This window comes from Lissotriton vulgaris, chromosome 1_1 (genome assembly GCF_964263255.1).
Source record: "Lissotriton vulgaris chromosome 1_1, aLisVul1.2, whole genome shotgun sequence".
In the NCBI taxonomy this organism is placed as follows: Eukaryota; Metazoa; Chordata; class Amphibia; order Caudata; family Salamandridae; genus Lissotriton; species Lissotriton vulgaris.
In genome coordinates, this window is record NC_141685.1 from 1884845101 (window position 1) to 1884863813 (window position 18713).

Consider the following 18713-nt stretch of genomic DNA (forward strand, 5'->3'; position numbering starts at 1 on the left):
TGGAGTCTTCACTGATAACCCCAAGTGTATACCCAACTTCAGTTATATAGGCTCTCCTTGCTCTAGGCACTCAATGGTGCTCGGAATAGACACAGCCACTGATACCCTGAAAACACTAGAGCAAGAAATAAATGATATTGAAAAACAAATAAAGGAAACTAGCTCAGTTCCCAACTGCAAGAAATTACTTGACCAAGTTCAAAAAGCAGCTGACTAATTTCACAGACTAGAGCAAAACAAGAAATCCCTGAAAGTTAAGAAGGATATTAGATCTTACGAATTAGAAAGGACCTATCCTTACTTACAGAAAGACTTTTACACCAATCGCATTACTCCAACCCTCAGAACGCTAGGCCCTGGGGTAGGTTTAACAGACGTAGCAAACTTGTTGGTTTTCTGATACTTCAGCTGATTCTTCTGATAACTCAGATCAAGGCGAGACCCCTGGTACCTCTAATCGGCCCCCTAATTACATTTTTTAAAGTTTTAGGCAGAGGCCAAAGCAAACCTCCAAAACGAACAATGGAACAATCCTCCAGGCAAGCGGCAAACACACCAGGCATTTTACCAATGGTAACAAGTACCAATGAGGTTCAAATGATTCCCATCTTCAACCTTTCGAAACATATCATAACAGAATAGTAATTATCACTTCTCAGCAAAGGGTTGTCTTTTGTACCCACAATTCACCCACATTTCCTGAAACTTCAAACAGAATTATTGAGGTTTTTCCAGTGCATACTCCTACATGCATATTTTTCACTTAATCCTTCACCCACCACTGTCTCTAACACTCCATTACGCCTGCCTTCCACCTTTTCTCCTACTTCGAATATGATTCCCAGTGAGATTTTGACTTTTGAGAAAATGGTACTCAAGTACAGATCATCACTTGAAAACACAAAGGGCCAGATGTATCAAGATTTTTTGCGAATCGCTATTTAGAATTCGCAAAATATGTACAAAATCACAATTTTTTTGCGATTCCTTATTATTCTTTATTTGCGAATTCGCAATTTGCGAATCGCAATTTGAGAATTATTTCTAGGGTGCAGGGGTGTCTCAAAGACACCCTGCTGCACCCCTGAAATCTACATGTGTGTGCATGTGGCACACATACATGCCCTATGGGCATGTATGTGTGTCACATGCCACCCTCACAAATGTCAAATAGGGCATTTTTACAAAGAAATCGCAAATTACCACCAACTACAAGTTGGTGGTAAATTGCGATTTCTTAACACAAATTCGCAATTTAAAAATGTTTCATGCATATCATTTAAGGAATCGCAAAATTTGTGATTCCTTAAATGCTATGGCAAAATAAGGAATCGCAAATTATTGTGATTCCTTAAATTGCGATTCTTTCATATATAAGAAAAAATGCAAAAAGGCCGTTTGCGAATTTCGGCCTTTGCGAGTCGCAAAAGCCTTGATACATCTGGCCCAAAACGCTTTATCCCATTCAACCTTTCATTAGAAAAGAAAAGGGCCATTAATACATTGAAAAACAATGACTCCCTTGTCATTAAATCAGCCAATAAGGGCGGAGGAATAGTTCTACAAGAGAGAGACCTATGCAAACAAGAAATTCCCCGTCAACTGATCAATACAGACCACTATTGTAGATTCCCTAATAATCCCACAAGGGAGCTCTAGCGACGCATCTCGCAGATTACCACTGATGCTAAAACACAAGGCTTTCTTAGCCAGAAAGAATTTCTGTTCCTCAATGTCAAATCACCACGCAGCCCAACGATTTACACTCTTCCCAAAATCCATAAAAACGACACTACACCACCTGGACATCCCATAGTGTCAGGCTGTGACTCTATTCTAGGGCCATAGGGCCAAAACTGCTGACAGTTTTAGCGCCGGGACACCCCCGTTGGGGGTAGCCGCGCGCTCTACAAAATCCGTAAATAAATAAATAAAAACGTTGACTATTTCATAAAGGACTTTGTTCCCAAAACTGAATGCTACGTCCGAGACAGTATGGCTATGATCAACTTAGTAGAACATCACTCTTTCAACACGGATCCAGACATTCTATGCACATCGGATGTTGAATCCTTGTATACCAACATACCGCAGGTTGAGGCAATGAAGGTCATTGAATACACTCTCAATTTGAGACCCCGTCCCCATGCTGTACCCACTATACTACAGCTGCTTCAACTATGTCTCACAAGAAACCTTTTTACTTTTGACAAAACATTTTTTCCAGCAGGTCAAGGGTACCTCCATGGGCGCAGTTTATGCCCCAAATCTTGTCATACTGTTCATGGACCATCTGGAATTTTCAGAAATTCTCACCCCCTACAACCCATTTCATTCTGGGATAATACTATGGAAAAGGTACATAGACAATATCTTTCTAATTTTGAATACCCACAAAGACAACCTCAACCGGTTTCTACGCTGACTCAACAATAATTGGCAGAGTTTAACCTTCACCCTTACACACAGTAGATCCTCCATCCCCTTCCTTGATCTAACAAACCACCACTCCAATGGCATACTGATTATCAGTCTATACAGAAAGCCCACTGAATGCAACACATTGCTGAAATATGATAGCAACCATCCATGCGATTTATGCGACTGCCCCCTGTACTCGCAATTCCTGCGCATTAGGAGGAATTGCTTTCATAAAGAAGACTTCTTCCATGAAGCTTCTGTGCTCTCCTCTAAGCTCTGAGCCTGTGGATACCCACGGCGACTGGTACGCACTGCTCTGAAAAGGGCATGGTATTGCCCTAGAGATGTTCTCTCATCGCCTAAACCTAAGACCGATCTAAACCGCATGGTATGTGTAACCACTTTCTCACCAGTGTCCAATGCCATACGGAAGTCTGTGTTAAAACACTGGACGATACTCAATGCTGGCATTATGAGCATTGAACGCCCACTCTTTGCATTTCGCAAAAGTCAAAACATAAAAAGTCATTTGGTTAGAGTCGCTCTTCCCACCCCCAGACCTGCATCTACACTAACAGAACTATGGGGATTCAGCCCCTTGTTAGGAAACGCCAAATGTGGGCATTGTAGTATATGTGACTTCACAACTGAAGGTAAATAATTTACATTCAACAATGTTAGGATCAAATCAAAAAGTTTTACCAACTGTGATTCTTGTAATGTTATTTATGTAATTCAATGCCCCTCTCAGAAAATCTACATAAGACAAACGACTCAGAAAGTCCGTCTCAGGATTTGCCAGCATCTCAGTAGGATTAGCTGCAAAACGCCTAACGCACCCCTTGTTGAACATTTTGGCATTGAGGGCCACAATGAAGACGATATTAAATGGACAATAATCAGCCTGATCAACCCTCCACCAAGAGGCGCAGACATTGGTAGTCTGCTGAACAAAGAAGAGTTAAAATAGATTTTGCGCACTGAAAGCATAAAAACTGACTAAACAAAATGAGGATTGGACTACCTTACTGTAAATTCCTTGGTTGCTTACCTATTCTCTGACCCAATGTAACTTTCTTCACCTTCAATCTGCCTTTTCCCTAAATTATAATCTCAAATGTTTTTTTTATAAAAACGTGTTGCCATCTATTGTTTTTCTTTGTCATTTTCCATGGTTTCTATACTCTCAATATATTCTTTATTCACCTGCTCTAAATCTATACTCTCGATACATTCCTTATTCACCTGTTCTAAATCTATTTTCCATGTATCCCTAAACATTCCTTTAGGCACTCGCACTGACAGTCTTCACACTCCTGCAAGGCACCACGGCCACGCGCTCTCACCAATCTATTATTGTATTATGCCAATGTCTGCATGTTAATCACCATGCTCACTGGACCTTTATTAGATCCCAGCCCCATTCCTACACCCAATATGGCCGGCTTGGTCCCCGGTCTAGTGTTCCAACCACCCTCACGACTTCCCGCAACATTTAAACCATTCGGCGGACATTCAGCCAGAGTCCCCACATCGAGCTATTGAGCTCTTTCTGAAAGGCCTATAGACTGCTCCAGAACCCCCTGCCAACAGTGTTGTGTGCCGATCTTGGATTCTCCGCACACCTCCCGGGGTGTAGACGGGGCTAGCGTGGGTGCAGAGGCGCGCAATAAACACACAGGGACAACGTTAGTGTGTTAGTCGGAAGTGACGAACCCCAAGCAGCCGCCCTCCTTTTATTAGTACCCCCAGGCCACACCTGGCCTGCGGATGTGGTGGGTGCGTTTGTGTTGGCCACTAGACCGCCAACTGTTACATCCCTATCCAACTCAGTTCTTTTTGTTATAACCTTTTGTTTCTTAACATAGTCACATTGGTCCACACATGTTATTCAGTCCAAAATATAAATGCAGTACTTGCGTAAACCTCAGCCGGCGAGCTCCGGGCCTCTTCAGCAGGCATAGTCTCTCAGCCGCTGACTCGGGTAGGGGTTCGGCCTCAGGCTGTATCTTTGGGTGCCGGTACGCACTCCTGTGCTGTTCCAGCCGGGTTCATCGGAGCAAGCTCCGTGTTGAGGTGAGAGACTTACTTCTGGGATCTCACAGACTTGGCTACTCGCCGATTCTTCCGCCCCTTCCTCGGGCGCATTAGTATTCATGGGACTTGGGTGGTCACTGGAGGTCTCCCAGCGATATTCTGGCGGGACTTCCTTGAACTACGAGATGTTTCTGGTTACTTCCACCTCTTCTCTGCGTGCAGTTACCAGGGTGCCACGGTTAGCGGTGACTGTCCAGGCGCAGGCTCGTATTTTGTTTGGAACTTTCCTCCCTGGCGTCGGCTCCGCAGGATGACTGTCGCTCCATGGCTGAGCCCTCTTGGGGTGGCACGGCGTTGTACGCTTGCATCTTGGTTGTGTTGCGCCCTTCTCTCTTGCAACTCTTCGAAGTCCAGTTGAGGTGACGACCACCCTGATAGGTAGGAAGCAGGTCCCGGCTGGGGCCATGGAGCATGAGGGCCTGCGGGCTCTGCTGGGTCGTACAGTGAGGGGTGGTTTACTGGTCTAGATTCATCAAGAACCTTCTTCAGGTCAGAGAGAGAGACATTATTTCAAGGTCTTTTCTCCTGTGTCTGAATGGATAATCTCCCTTCAAGCCAATCATGGGCCAGGAAAAAGGGAGAAGAAACTGATCAACCCAGACCACCAGTTCAGAGGTTTCCCAAAGTACTGTTGTATTGGACAAAATACCATCAATGGCATGGCCACCTCTGTGTGTGTGGCTCGTGTCTCCACGTGTAATATTTAGGGAGGCTAGAGCTTCCAAGATGCGGGTTCAGAGGGAGTCATCAGAATTGTCCAGACATACATTGAAGTCGCCTAAGATAGCAAGATTTGCTAAGTTATGCATTTTGACCCATCCCGTTTTTCTTTAACACAAATTGCCTGCATTTAAAAACAAACTGCTTTATTTAAAAGCAGTCACTGACATGGTGCTCTGCAGACCTCATCAAGCCACCTTACCTTGATGGCTGTCTTCCTAATAAGTCGCAAATTGTGACTACTTCATTAATATTCATGAGGAAGGTAGATTTGCGACCCACTAGGAATCATTTAAAGTTAAAAGTTTCTTACATTAGGGATAGCGATTATCAAAGATTTAAAAAAATCACTATTTAGAAATCGCTACTGTAAATGTTTGGACATCTGGCCCCAAGTCCTGAATGCTTCCCAGATATCCGACAGATAGGGATATATACCGTTTAAGCCTGTCCACTGTGCAAAATGTTTTTCAAAGTTCTTAGTCGTTAAACATTGACGTCTTGATGTGACTTGGTAACTGAACATTTTACTTTTATTAGCTGTTTAATTTAAATGAGCTGAGTAGACTAAGATAAGGTCCATGTCAATGGTGGCTCCCAATGAGTTCAGTGTTGCTGCAACTTTTTCCACTTTATTCCTTAAAAGTGTCTCCACACTAGGGACGTTAATTTAGACTGACAGAGAATATGTCCCAGTTTGCAGAACTAGCAGTCAGCGCATGAGTTGGCCAGTATGCGTCACGCATCAAAGTTACCTTCTAAATCAGGGGTCTCCAACTCCAAACTGGTCCTGGAGGGCCGGATCCATGCCAGATTTTTTAAATTACTACATGTATCTCAATGGGGATATCCAAAAAATCTGGCATGGATCCGGCCCTCCAGGACCGGTTTGGAGACCCCTGTGAATTGCCTCGATCACAGTATTAAATGGGTTTCCCATGAGTGCTTTTAGCAGTGGATAAAGGGAACAACTCCAAGAGGCTGAATTAAGTATTTCTACGGCAATAACAACTCATTAGGGAGTTGTTCAACAATGAAAAATGTGTGCACAAATGTATTTTGCAATTAAAACTAATCCCTGAATATTTTTAAGAATGTACCTGTTCTAGTGGTTGGTTTTTTAAGTACCACTGAATCTTGGGGCCTGATTTAGAGTTCGGCGGATGGGTTACTCCATCCCATTGTATTACAAGTGCCATAGGTCCTAATACATTTGTAATTCCTCGAAAAGGAAATCCTTCACGTTTTTGACTGAATAACTCATTAGCCAAACTCTAAATCAGGCCCTAAGTCTGGTTTGCCAAGAATATCACTGTTTTAGCATTGTCTACATTAATAATCAGTTTATTCTGCCTGTTACAGTCTCCCAGGAATGAAATCTACATTTGCATGCATTTGGATGCGATGTAACAAGATTAAATTGTCTGCATACTTCAAGCAGGCAACGTACTACAATTTTAAAAAGACAAACAGTGCATGCTTATCAAGGCTAGAGAGAAAAGAAACTGCACAAACGCATGAAAGCTTGCAATTTTTCAAACAATTGTTGGGATGGGATGCATGTTTCTACTCAAATAAGGTGATTTATCAGATTTATTAAGGTAAAATATTTTGTTAAGCTGTAAGATCGTTTTATTTTCAAACAGAAATTATAATTAAAAATTATCAGCCCCATTCCTAAACCTTTATACCTAACCAAGAAGTCTGTAAGTGCACATAAACTGCACTTTACAAATGTAAACTAATCCACAGAATTAAGACTAGTGAAAAATTGCATTCAAAAGTGCTTCTTGGGTTTAGAATTTTAGGGCCTTATTATGATTACGGCGGTCCTCGTGGTGGCGGCTGACCACCACCACTGCAGGTCCACCTGCTGTATTTCGAGTGTGGCTGTCAAACTGTCACAGTACTGCTGTGTCCGCCATGATCCAGGATCCTGCAGTGGGGGTGCAGCAGAAAGGGGCGGGAGTGTGCTGGTGAGGCACAGCTGAGCATATTCTGAGTTGCATTTCCACCGCTGCTTCAGGGCCTGGGCGTGCATGCAGGGGGGGCATGTTGTACCCCCTGGATTTGCACCCCAGTTCCAGCATGGTGTGGCATGCACAACATGGTGCATGCCACATCAGACAGAAACATACTGCTGGTGCGGTCATGGCTTCAGTCTGCTGTTAAGGCTCTCCTGTGAGCCAAACACAGCCGCCACCATGAGACCCCAACAGCACTGCCCCCGCTCTGGATTCAACTCAGAATCTGGACAGCAGGTGCACCACAGGTTTGGCGGTCCTTCTGCCTGAGCAGCGGTAGTGGTACTGCAGCAAGACCACCAAATTCGCAATAAGGCCCCTAGTGTTGGGAATATAGTAATTTGTGTAGGGGTCACCCAGGATAGGTAATAATATCTTGGAGGTTAGTGGGGATCCTCCACTAAAAAGTCTGAATGACAATTGTGGTTTACTTGAATGCCCAATCTTTAGTAATGTGTATAAACAGACAATGGTTCGACAGCTGTCCAACAGGATCACATCAAAATGGTGACAGCGTTGAGTAAATTCACGCTAAGGAGCAGAATACATAGGGAATTTATACAATATTCATTTATTTATAATTTAAGTACTTCCTAAAAAAAGTTCCAGGTGCTCATATAAGTGACAGTGTGCAGGACGTGACATAAGTGAACAAAGTGAAACCAGACATCACAAAACAACAAGGTAAATCCACATAAATATATACAATAAAACAGGGGAATTTTCTTGTATGAGTTGACGACGTTTCGATCTATATGAATCTAGATCATCTTCAGGACGGAAAAGGATCTTCCTGAAATCAGAGTCTTAATCCTATTATGTACTGTTCTTAATGAATAATTTATAGTGACTGCCGGAATTTTGGCACAAGTGAATTGAAGGCTGCCCTGTTTATCCAATATGTTTGCAAGGGAGCAGATCGTTTTCTTAGTTGTGGTTGGCACAAGTGAATTGGGGGCTGCCTCCACATTGAGACCCCCAAGTGCTGCCCTCGTCAAGGGAAGCTCAGTTTCCGGAGGAGTAGGGCTCCGTTTCTCTGACTTGCACGAAACAAAGCAAGCTACAACCAAGAAAACGATCTGCTCCCTTGCGAACATATTGAAAAAACAGGGCAGCCCCCAATTCACTTGTGCCAACCACAACTAAGAAAACGATCTGCTCCCTTGCGAACATATTGAAAAAACAGGGCAGCCTTCAATTCACTTGTCAAAGGCAGATGTGCCTTTGTAGGGTGATAAAGGTGAAGGAAATGTTGTTTCTGCAATGAGAAAAACATTATACATGCGCTAGTACACATCCGCATCTTATTTATGCATGCAGCATTTTCCACCTAGTGGAATTTCTGTATGCATACATTTTTTGCAGTGGAATACTCAAGACATTTATGATTGTCACATATTTTGTGGTGAACATATTGGATTGTTTCTGAATTCTATAAAACTATCAAATCTGCTCCAAATGTAGAATTTAGGATACATTTAGCCTGGCCTTTTAGCCTTTGTTATTTTACTGATCATATGAGGAAAGGTTCCTGATCACACCAGTCAATGTCTAAAAGAGTTAACAAAATTGATGTGTGGGACATGAAATATGTTGGACCAGATCTGGAAGTTGTGCTACATTTCTAAGATTATTGTTCAGGGAAGTACATGATTTATTCCAAAAGATACTGAAATCACTTTTTGTGGGTGAGCTGTGCAGAAATATAATTTCCATGCCAAAGAAGCTTCTCTATGAAAGATTTTTCAGGATTTATGGAATAATATATAGAGTGAACGATGATGGATTTGGAGATGTTGAAGTGATGTGGTACGGTATTTGAAAGTGAAGCAGTAATGCATGATGTCATAGTCTATGATGGAGAGGTTTTAAGGCAATGCATGCTAAAAACAGTGGAGGAAGTTACAGCATGCCAAATCTCTGTTAGAAAATTCCCAAAATTGATTATGTCATTAGAATGCACAGCTTTGTAAGACATAAAGTTTGTTCAATGACATAATATTGATGTTAAAAATATCAATGAAAAAAAAATGAATACAAAAATATTGACTCCCTATACTTAAACAAGCAAGTACAAAAATATTGAACAAAAAATATCGAAGTAAACAATATAGATGTAAAAAATATCGATTTAAAAATATATATAGGATAAAATACATTAAATATATTAAATATTAATATTATTTTTAACAAATACATTAAATGTAAAATACGTTTTACCTGAATACAACAAATAAACTTAATTTATAAAAATATAAACACACAAATATAATAATTTATACATATACATATATTTAACTATTATCTTTTTTATTTTTACATTTTAAAATTATTTAAAAAAATAATATATATGTATACATATCAATAATTATGAACAAAAGAAAAAATTCTATAATAAATTAAAACATCAAATTATTAAAAAAATTAAATTACATTTCTCAATACAATAAATGCAACAGTAGGGAAAATGTTGGACAGCAATATAATTCAATTTACTATTCACCTCCAGTGAGTGCAACAGTAGGGAAAGTGTTGGATAGCCTGTGAGGTTCATTTTTTATGATTTTTAATTGTTCAGTTTTACTTGTGTCTTGAATTTGAATTTGCACCGTTGGAGGGTTTTAAAATTGAATTTGCTGCTTTTCTGGTGTGTTATACTCCTTTTTGACAAGTTTACCTGATTACTCGAGGCTGCTTGTTCTCGGGTGGCCATCTTGTTTTGCCATGTGTTTTTGGCTGGTTAGCGCTCCAGTCTATGCACGCCGTCCTGCCATTATTCTATTTAATGGACACGGATTGGATGTGCAGCGCCTGTGAGGTTCATTTTTAGTGATTTTTAATTGTTCAGTTTTACTTGAGTCTTGAATTTGAGGTTCATTTTTTGTGATTTTTAATTGTTCCGTTTGTGTCTTGAATTTGAATTTGCACTATTTGGGGGTTTTAAAATTGAATTTGCTGCTTTTCTGGAGTGAATTATACTCCTTTTTGACAAGTTGACCTGATTACTCAAGGCTGCTCGTTCACGGGCGGCCATCTTGTTTTGCCACACGTTTTTGGCTGGTTAGCGCTCCAGTCTATGCACGCTGTCCTGCCATTACTCTATTTAATGGACACAGATCTGAGGCGCAGCAGACGCGGTAGCGGGCGCGCCTAAGGCAAGCCCGTCTGAGCCTGTCCGCGTCAGACAGGGGCCAGGGTCCATGACCCCTGGTCCGAACAAGAGGATTACCATAAGTTACTCCCACAAACAGTTGGTGGACCTCAATGGTGTGCCGCATTCAGACAGCGTGATTCTAGCTGCCCCCGTTGTAGCTTTTCATTTGACACACAGTCATATAAAGGATGTAGCTCAATAATTACTCCTCCATGGATTAAGAATGCCCAGGGTAATGCTTTTATAAAACCCTGCAATGTTATTGATAAAGATTTGACTTTTTTCAATATAAATTGTCGTTCACTCCCTAAGCAAAAGTCAGATATTTTTGACCTCTTGACAAATGAGCTGCCTGATGCTATTTTTCTCACAGAAACATGTCTGCATGGGAGCTCTGACCCTGCTATTGTGATCGCTTTACCATCTAATTACGAGATAGTTAGGAGAGACAGAGGAATCAAAATGGGGGGAGGCATTGCGATCATCTATAACAACTCCTACACATGTGAATTTGAAGATCTACCTTTCGTGGGCTGTGAGGCTGCGTTATTCAAACTTGCAGTAACCCCCCAGTTCACTCTTTGAGGCATTCTGCTCTATCACCCTCCTGGGCCTGCTGGGTCATGGGCTGATTCACTTCCTGATCTAATTATTCCCTACCTCTTGGACACCGCTAATTTTACTATCCTGGGTGACCTGAACCTGCAGTGTGATGACCTGACATGCACTATTAGCGCTGCACCTATTTTAGATATAGCAGCTATGAACATTCTGCTTTGTAATTCGGACTGCACCCATGCTGCTAGCCAATTTTTGGACCCTATTTTCTCCAATCTGCCTAACATTTGTTGCCCCCCAGCTCTTCCAGTACTCTGGTTGGATCACTTCTTGGTGTGCTTCCAGGTCAAAAAAGGATCTATCTAGCCAATCCTCGATTGCTCCCGGCCTTAAGTACAAATCAAGAAATTGGGGAAAATTGGATGTTGAAGCTTTTAATAAGCTCCTATCTAAGACTGCCCCTACATTTAGCCCAATTTCTACAGCAGCCGTGGATGCAATACATAACCGGATCCCTAATTCCATTGATGCTTGTCTTCCATCGTCTGTCAAGAAGGTGAATGATCACCGGCCACCTGTCCCTTGGATTTCCGAGAGGCTAAAAGTGGAGAAAAGTAAATGCAAAGCGTCAGAGAGACTCTGGAGAACGACCTACGCTCCCGATGCCAAACTAGCCTATAAAAAGGCAAAAAGAGATTACCATTCACTCTGTAAAGTTTCACGTGCGGAGCATGTGAATTTTACCATTTCCAAGGCACAGAATAACTCCAAGACGTTGTTTAAGCTTGTCAAAGAACTGTCTGGCGTGACATCCCAACCCAAATCCCGGAGTCTTATTGAATTGCAATGTGAAGATCTTGCTATGTTCTTTCTCACTAAAGTTGAAAAAATATACTCAACACCTAATGAGCCCAAGCCTATCAATGCCATACAGCAAACCAAGAATCCTTCTCAGTCAATTAGAAGTACGGAACCGTCTGTGTGCTCTCTGCACCTATCAACAATCTAGAAACTTGGGTGCCCCTGGATAGTAACTTGTTCAGACGGATTCTGGACAGCCTTAGATCTAGTTCTCCCAGGGACCCTATCCCCATCGATGTGCTTCAGAAACTCGAACAGTCCTCTCTGTTGTTAATTATGGAGTTACTCAATGTTTCCTTAAAGGAAGCAATGGTTTCATCTGCATGGAAGCATGCAATGGTTCTCCCACTTCTAAAAAAAAGTCTAATATCCGGCCCATTTCCTTGCTTCTGGCCTTTTCCAAAATTTTGTGAAAGTATATTAATCTTAAATTTAATTCATTTGTTGAATCCCATTTTTTTTTTGCATGGATTACAGTCTGGTTTTAGACCAGGCTTGTCAAGTGAAACTACTCTGCTCGGAGTCACAGAAATGTTACATAACCGTGTTGACGCTGGGGACACTGTGGCACTCATACTCCTGGATTTAAGTGCCGCTTTTGACACAGTTTCTTATGCCGTGCTACTGCATGCTCTGCAATCACTGGGAGTAACTGGTTCTGCACTCAACTGGCTTGCTGATTTTCTGACTGATCATACGTTCCAGGTCTTTTCTCCCACGGTAAGTTCCAATACTCATTTTTTACCTTATGGGGTTACTCAAGGCTCCATCCTTAGCCCTCTCTTGTTAAACGTCTATGTCTCTGTTGACGATTGCTGAAGATGCCAGGTTGTCCCTTTTCTCCTATGTCGATGACACCCAGATTGTGTTCTCCCTTTCTGCTGAAAGGGAATCTAAATCATCATCCCTTGAGTCAGGGCTGAGAAACGTAGCAGGTTGGATGCAAGCCAACCTTCTCAAGCTCAATGGTGAAAAGACGGAGGTGCTGATTGTGGGTAAGAACAAAGACCTATGGGGACCTCAATATTGGTCTCCTGAAATGAGCACTCTGCCCCAGCCAAATCATCAGGTCCGAAATGTAGGTATTATAATCAATGACCAGTTATCAATGAAGCAACAAGGGGTGAAAGTGTCTTCGACCTGCTTCACTATCCTCAAATGGGTCAGGAAAATCCTTTGGATGGACGCAACGAACCGTGGTCCAGGCTCTTGTCACCTCTAGACTGGACTACGGCAATATACGGCAACATTCTGTATCTAGGAGTCACTAAGAACATGTTACGTAAACTACAGATGGTGCAGAATGCAACGGCTAGGCTACTTTGTAAGGTTCCTAAAACAGTTTCCATCTCAGGCTCTCTATGGGATCTTCATTGGCTCAGGGTTGAGAATCGTATTAAATTCAAAGCCCTGAGCTATATGTTCCAAATCAAATTTGGTGAGGCACCCCAATATTTGAATGCCTTAGTTCATCCTTATCTCCCATCATGTTCTCTACGTTCCGCCAGTAAGGCTAAATTCATGATGCCTAGAACGAGATTGTCGCGAATGGGCGTTCGGTCCTTCTCTTGTCTAGTAAATAGGAGTAATGGTAGGAAGTAATTTATTTTTAATTGATGAATTAATAATTAGTTGTTAAATAATTTAAATTCATTAACAACTAATTATTAATTCATCAATTACAAATAAATTACTTCCCACCCTTCCTACCATTTACTCCTATAAACACCACAAAACACACCTAAAATTAATCACACAATGACCATAATGAATTACTAATTAATTTAAATAAATTAACAACTAATTAATAATTCATCAATTAAAAATACATTACTTCCCGCCTTTACCACCATTTACACCTATAAACACCACAAAACACACCTAAAACTAATTACACAATTATCATAATTAATTATTTAAAATTATTCACAACAACTTATGAATTAATTCATAATAAATTAATTTAAACATTTAACACTATAACATCTCAATTAAACAAATATAAATAAATACAAAATATTCGATAAATGTAATATAACTAAATTACTTTACACCCTATTCCCCTATAAACCCACAACATGCTACAGAACTAAAAACGCAAAATTAAAATAAAAACAAATAATAACTACTAAAATGTTAACACATATAAAAATATCTTATACAAAGAAACATACATCACATACATATCAAATATATACTAAAATAAATAACATTAATAAAAAATCAATATTTTTAACAACTTTTTTTTGCACACAATATTAAACACTTCGATATTTTAAACATCGATATTACTTACCTAAAATCGATATTCTTGACCACGATATTTTGTCTGTCGATATTTCTGACCCGTGTTGTTTTTACCTCGATATTTGTGCAAGCCAATATTTTTGCATAAATATTCTGTCTCTGCACCGTTAATTCTTGCACAGTCAAGAGAATTCCTGGTACTGACACGGGAAAAATAGCAGCTGTAAATAGATCATTCCAAAAACCAAGAAAACTAGGACTCATAAAGCTGCAGCAGACAAATAGAAGTATGCACCGCAGGACTTAGGTATTCCTCAGAAAGCCATGGTCAAGTACAGTCTTGGTGGCTTACCAAAGTGTAGCAGGCTTTCCTCTTAGTCAGGCCACTGGGTAGCGAGTGTGTTGGGGAGTCAACAAATGATGATCCTGCGAATCATAGAATGGAGGAAACTGAATAACTTTAGTCATGAAGTATGCATCTCTGAGACCAGGCGCATGCAAGCACACAAACAGGAAGTAGAGTACAGCGGTGAAAGGCAAGAACCAGAAACCAGAAGAAAGAGAACAAAACTACACTCATCCTGGAAACTCATTTACAAGTGTAAGCACAAGCACAGACTTCTCTTATGTAGAAGTGTGTATGCTGTTAGAATAGAAATATTTCTGTTTGCGCATCATCCTATGTTGGGGGCTCATTAGGATTGCGGATAATCCGCATCCTCCGGGCCAGCGGAAGCCACCGCCGGCCCAGAGGATGCGGATTATCCGCTGCGGACTGGAAAAAGACCCCCCGCCAGATTAGGATAGCTGGGGGATCTATTTTCCGTCCGCCGCGGTCGCCTTCCGACCACGGCGGAAAAGCTCTAACATGGCTGGCGGTGTCTATCAGACACCGCCAGCCATATTACGATGGCTGCGGACATATGCCTTTCCACAGCAGCATTTCCGCCGTGGAAAGGCATAGAGTGTTGTCTTTGGGGGCCCATTGAGGGCCCCTAGGGTTGAAGGGGGAGTGGGGGGTGCACATGGGGGGTACCTATGGTACCCCCTGCCTTTGCGTGCACGAAGCGGCAGGCACCACGCAGTGCCTGCAGCTTGGTGCACGCAAAGGAAAACATCTTTTTTTTAACATTGCGGCGTGTGCTGCTTCAAGGTCAAGCCCGCCGCAATGTTAAAAATACAGGATGTGACCGCCAGGGTGGCGGTCACGTACTAATTAGCACGGAGGGACCGGCGCTGGCCCTGGGGTGACAAGACGGACGCAGGTCCGTCCGCCATCCTAAAAGGCCCCTAAGTTAGCATTTCATGCTAGCAAAGCGGGAAATTACTAGCAGATGGAAAGCACCAAACGACCCGAGCATCCAAAGATAGAAACAGGAGTTAGTTGAATGGGAGGGGTGCAAAGGCAGAATATTGCTCAGAAAGGCAAAAAGGGGCTTGGGCAGGGCGGAGAGGGCTCAGGCATGGGAGGTGCTGATGGAAGAAATGAGGAACGGTGTTCCTGGATCTGAAGCCATCACCCCTGAGGAACCATTACGACAGGGGAGTCCACAGAGGCAGAATCAGGAGGGGGCAACAGGGTAGGTATCGGGAGGTGAGAATCCTTAAAAGCCTACATCCCGTATGGGGATAGAACCAGCAGGAAGCGATAGAGTACAGCAGCACTGCACAATAAATAATAATAATAATATGAAATTTATAATGCGCTCAGCTTACCCAGGGGCGTCCCGACGCAACAGACCAGAAGGGGAGACTCAGCTAATCACTACTGTGGAAACAAGTGAGTCTTAAGAAGTTTCCTAAATGGTAGGATCTTGGGCTCTGAGCGAATCCTGAGGGGCAGAGAGTTCCAAAGAGATGCCACCTGCACCGAGAAACGCCTGCCCCCAGAACGAGCTTTTCTTACTCTGGCTGACTGCAAAAGGTGTTTTTGGTCCGAGCGCGGCAGACGTGGGGGTTTATAGGGACGGGCCATATTAGCAAGGATAGGGGGGCCTTTGCCATGTAAAATTTTATGGGCAGTACATAGCGCTTTAAATTTCACCCGCTCCTTCACGGGGAGCCAGTGAAGCGCTCTGAGGGCAGGAGCAGCAGACTGCCTTCTGGGAACATCCATAAGGATTCTCGCAGCTGCGCTTTGCACCTGTTGGAGGGTTTTGAAGGTCGCTTCGGGGGCACCGAGAAACAGCGCATTCCCATAATCGAGCCTCGATAGAATTAGGCCACGTATCAACAGCTTCCTTGATGGATCAGGAAGCAAAGGTAGCACCTTTCGGGCTGATTTCAGTAAGCCAAAGCAAACCCCTGCGGTCTTCCTGGCATGAGTCCTGAAGGACAGATCTTCTTCCAGCCATACTCCCAAGGACTTGATCTCCTTCTTGGGGGATGGTGGGTCACCAAGAGACCGGGGCCAACAGGTCGCAATAATGGAGGGACTGGGATTGCCCAGAAGCATCAGCTCGGTTTTATATCCATTGAGCTTTAAGGCAGAGATAGACATCCAACGATAAACATTGGCGAGGCAGTCGTGTAAAACCTCAGGTTGTTCCGCCAGCTGAGTGAGGCCGACCACCAGCTGAGTATCATCAGCATAGCTGATGATCTTCACCCCCGAGGGGGCGACCACTCTTTCAAGTGGAGTCATATATATATTAAATAGAGTAGGGCTCAGCGATGAGCCCTGCGGGACTCCACATTGAAGAGGGATTAGGGCAGATTGCTCTGACCCCTCCCAGACTTGGTAGAAACGGTCAGAGAGAAAAGATCCCAACCATTTCAGGGCCGTCCCTGAGACACCTACCTCTGACAGACGTTGGAGGAGCACTTGGTGACTCACAGTGTCAAAGGCAGCACTCAAGTCCAGGAGGATCACTGCCACTGACCCTCCTGTATCTAGAGTGCTCCTTGCCTCCTCCACTACTGCCAGCAAGGCAGTGTCTGTTCCATGGCCGGGACGGAAACCAGTCTGGGAGTCTCCTAGCAGGTGGTTAGACTCAAGATGGTGAGAGAGCTGACGGTTAACCAGCTTCTCTGCAATTTTTGAAAATCCAGGCAGAAGTGAAATTGGCCTAAAGTTGCTCAAGTTGGATGAGTCCATTCCTGGCTTTTTCAATAAGGCCTTCACCACGGCCTTTTTCCATCTCTGGGGCACTATGCCCTGCGTAAGTGAAAGGTTCAAGAGGTCAGTCAGAGGAGTTGACAAGGTGTTAGCCACGAGTTTAAGATGTTTTATGGGGACTGGGTCACTCGGGGAGCCACTCTTCATCTCTAACAGGACTTTTATGACCTCCTCTTCGGAGAAGGGGCCAAAAGATGCTAGCTCAATCAGGCGACTTGTAGGACTAGTAACCGATTCATCGCTTTGAGGGATAGTAGGTAAGGAGGATAATATTTTCTCTATTTTAGAGTGGAAGAAGCTGGCCAGTTCCTCACATTTTTCTTTGGGATTATCGTGCAACACTGGAGGGACCGGGGCTTTCAGAAGTTCCTTGAAGATTTTAAACGATTCTCCTGAAGAATTGCTTGCTCTCTCAATCCGATCGCTAAAGAAAGTCTTTTTAGCGTCCTTCAGTGCGCTTTTATATTTCCTTAGTTCCCTTTTATAATTGGCCCAGCTTTCTTCCGTCCGCTCTCTCCTCCAGGCACGTTCAAGCCTTTTACAAGAGGTTCTGATGCACCCAAGTTCGGGGGTATACCAGGGGGCAGAGCCAATTCTTCTCTCCCTGACAAGCCTCCTTTTATTAGGGATCAGTAAGTCCAGAGAGTTGGTAAGCCATTTGCCCAAGAGCTGGTCAGCAGTGTTGGGGTCATCTGTGAGGTGAGGACAGGTTCTAGATAGCTCTTCCGCCCAACTGTCCACCGGGAGCTTCGACCAGAGTCGTTCCACAGTATGTTGTCTAGGAGCGGGGTCTCTGCGGTTCCCCAGCAGCCAGCTAAACGGAACAAGGTGGTGATCAGTCCAGGGGAGAGCCAACATCTGGAGAGCCTGCAGGTTCACAGAGTTAGCAAAAACTGCATCAAGCTGATGGCCTCTGTTATGGGTAGCTCCCATATTAACAAGATGAAGGTCCAGTGCACCAAGCGAGCTTAAAAGCTCCCTTGCCACTACGTCATTAGGGTCGTCAAAATGAAAATTGAAGTCCCCAAGGGTGACAAAGTTGGACGAGGCAGCAGCCAGTGGGATAACAGCCTCCATGAAGGAATCCACGAAATTCCCTAGAGTAGCGGGAGGCCGATACACAAGGAGGCCAGAGATAGAGACAGTTGAGGAGATGCGAAGGGTAAACTGACAACTTTCAGCGTTGTTGATGCCACAGTCGACTGCTTTGCATACAAATGTGTCTCTGTAAACAATGGCCACTCCACCCCCTCTCCCATCCGGCCTATCAAGATGGAACATGAGATATCCCGAGGGGAGAGCGTTGACGATGTCGGGGTCGGAACCTGTAGTCAGCCACGTTTCCGTCAGAAATAAAACATCCAGACTATGGTCCAGAAGGAGGGAATGAACCTCGGTAGTATGACAAGGCAATGATCTACAGTTGAGCAATGCCATAGTAAGAGAGTTAGGGTTCTTGCAAGTATTGTACGGGCAACAGTCAAGACAATGTTTAAAAACGGAGCCCTCAGCC